We start from the raw sequence: 3,432 nt of genomic DNA on the forward strand, positions 1-3,432 counted from the left end.
TCCCTCTTTATCTTTAGTAACTTAAAACAATTTTAAATCTACTCTGTATGATAGTTTTCTTATGGTTGCTGTTTGCTATATATATATATATATATGAAATCATATATATACACATATATATGTATATATATGAAACACATTGGAAATCAAACCCGAGTAATTAACATTTTTTAAAGTGGATAATGATAAATCAACATTGTATATTTTAAAAAGTAAATCATTTAAGAACTTTGGTAGTTTATTGCTGTAAGAAATTCCTTGCAACACATTTCAGAACTGATCAGGACAAACCTCTGGGTATCAGTATAGTCACTGTGAACTACTAGTTTAGGGTAGAGTTTCTGGCTCTGCTCTATTCATCTGCTTGGAAGTTTGACTAATAAACTTCTGAGCCACTTCATCATCATCACATATATGTACATACATATATAATATTTTTAAGAATTTTAATTTTTTATTCCTCTTACATTTCCCCTTGTTTATTCACAAGAATTATATATAATTAACATGTTTATCTAAATAAATTCAAAAGACCATTTAAAAAGAAAAGCTAAAACACAGATAAAAATACTGGCAGTTTTTTTTTCTTAGTGGTAATAAATATTTGCATAATTACAATTGGTGACATGATGAAACATGATACAATAAATTTAAATTAGTATGAAATAGTATGATACAACATTAGGACAACAGATGCCATATGACTCTGATAATACCTCCATTTACTTTCCTAAAGTCTTGCAAACATTTCACTCTTGGTTATCACTTCAAAAGAATGGGCAAAATCTTAATGCACGGCTTCCTACCACAGCACATCTTCCTGGCTCTTGGTATCTAACTCCTTGGGGACCAGTTTTGGGGCTTCACTCCTCACTCTCCAGGGATCTATTACTTCCTTGTTAGCGCTCCTGATCAGTGTGCTGGCTCTCTCGCTCCAAAATCTGTTGATCAATTGCAGATCATTCAAGGGCTGTTCAAAGTGGAGGGGAAATATTACTTTTCAGCTAGAGTTTTGGATGCATATTTGGTTTTAGGTTTTTTTTTTTTTTTTGGACAGAGTCTCATTCTGTCACCCAGACTGGAGTGCAGTGGCGTGATCTCAGCCTCCTAGGTTCAAGCAATTCTCGTGCCTCAGTCTCCTGAGTAGCTGGGATTACAGGTGTGTGTCACCACGATCGTAGGTATCAATTTTTTCTACCCTCTTATTAAATCTATTTATATCTTTAAATCTAAAGTGTGCCTCCTGTAAATAGCATGTTGTTGGATCTTGTTTTTAATTTGTATGTTTTTAAATTAATTTATTTTTATTTTATTTTTATTTTTTGGAGACAGGGTCTTTCTTTGTTGTCCAGGCTGGAGTACTGTGGTTCATCACAGTTAGCTGTAACCTTGAACTCCTGGGCTCAAGCAACCCTCCCATTACAGGCTCCTGAGTAGCTAGGACTTACAGGTGTGTGCCACCATGCCAGGCTAATTTTTATTTCATTTTATTTTTTGTGGAGTCGAGGTCTCTCTATGTTGCCCAGGCTGAAACTCCTGGCCTCAAGCAATCCTCCTGCTTTGGACTCCCAAAGTATTGGGATTACAGGCACGAGCCACCGCAACTGGACAGATCTTATTTTTAAATTGAGTCTGACTATCTCTGCCTTTTGGTTGGATTGTTTAATCCAGCAGTGCTCAACCTTTTTGGCACCAGGGACCAGTTTCGTGGAAGACAATTTTTCCACAGACAGTGGAGGGTGGTGGTGGTGGGTGGTTGAGGGGCAGGCTGGTTTCGGGATGAAACTGTTCCACCTCAGATCATCAGGCATTAGATTCTCATAAGCAGTGTGCAACCCAGATCCCTCGCATGTGCAGTTCTCAATGTGGTTTGAGCTCCTATGAGAATCATTTTCTTTTTCTTTTTTTTTTTTGAGACAGAGTCTCAGTTTATCACCCAGGCTGGAGTGCAGTGGCAAGATCTTGGCTCATTACAAGCTCTGCCTCCTGGGTTCAAGTGATTGTCCTGCCTCAGCCTCCCGAATAGCTGGGACTACAGGTGCCCACCATCACGCCCGGCTAATTTTTATATTTTTAGTAGAGATGGGGTTGTGCCATGTTGGCTAGGCTGGTCCCGAACTCCTGACCTCAGGTGATCTGCCTGCCTTGGCCTCCCAAAGTGCTGGGATTACAGGTTGAGCCACTGTGCCTGGCCTCCTATAAGAGTCTAATGCCACCACAATCTGACAGGAGGTGGAGCTCAGGCAGTAATGCTCATTGCTTGCCTGCTGCTCACTTCCTGTCGTGAGGCCCAGTTCCTAAGAGACCAGAGACCACTACCAGTGCACGGTGTAGGGATTGGGGACCCCTGGTTTAATCCATTCACATTATCAATATACATAAGTTGAATTTCCATCTGCTATTTTTAAACATTTCATGTCTTCTTTTGCTCCTCTGTTTCTCCTTCACTGCTTTTTTTTTTTACATTAAGTAAATACTTCTAGTGGGACATTTTAAATCCTTTAGCGATTTTTTAACTACATTTTTGAGTGATTTTCATCATGTTTGGTCCAGGGCTTGCCTGTGGGCAGCATACTATACTGTCTTCCTGTCCCGTCCAGGTAAGCTGCACGCAGCAAAGGTCCTGGGCGGAGGCCACAGCAGGAAAGCTGCTTGAAGAGGGATGCGTGGCCTGGGACAAGGAAGCCCCAAGGAGGAGAACTGGGGCCTTGAGATGGCCACAGGGTGGCCCCAGTGAGCAAAACAGCGGCTGTGGCTTTGATGGGCATGTGTTTGGGCTGCACGGCGCTGGCGATCACCTCAGATTTATGAGTCAAAATAGATGTCCTGGCCCTAGGACAGGGGCCAGAGGTGAGCATTAAAGGGTGTGTCTAGGGTCTGGGCACCACTGCTGTCAGGCTGCCTTGGCAGCTTCCTCTGCCACCCCCGCCCCACACCTTGACTGCCTCCCATCGTGAAGCCCTGAACTGTCCACACTCCCCTCTGCCCCAGGAGCCAATAAGAGCGGGGCAGGGCTCAGTGGGAACGGCAGCTGCCCTACCCTTCCCTTGCACATCCTAAAATGTGTCAAGGCCTGAGCTGGGACTGGCTAGAGGGCAGACAGGGGATGAAGGGCAGAGCGGGGCATCTGATGTGCGGAGGCATCGGGAGTGGAGGCTGGTGAAATGCTCTGCCTTCTCTGGTCAGCCGAAGCCCTGCTGAGAAAGTACCAGGTCCCTATTGGAACCCACTCTCCACACGTCTGGAAATCTTTGGAAACAGACCAGAGACCATGGCACACCTGTGCCATGGGTGAAGACCCAGGGTCACCTACACACCGGAGTCTACCCAAGGACAGGGTGCCCTGCCACTCACTCAGACTTCCACAGGGGCCCGACTGAGGGCTTGAGGGAACAGAATTCAGCTCTTGGTTGGGGCTGGGGTGCATAATGG

This window comes from Colobus angolensis, unplaced genomic scaffold, assembly GCF_000951035.1.
Source record: "Colobus angolensis palliatus isolate OR3802 unplaced genomic scaffold, Cang.pa_1.0 Scaffold182, whole genome shotgun sequence".
Taxonomy (NCBI): Eukaryota; Metazoa; Chordata; class Mammalia; order Primates; family Cercopithecidae; genus Colobus; species Colobus angolensis.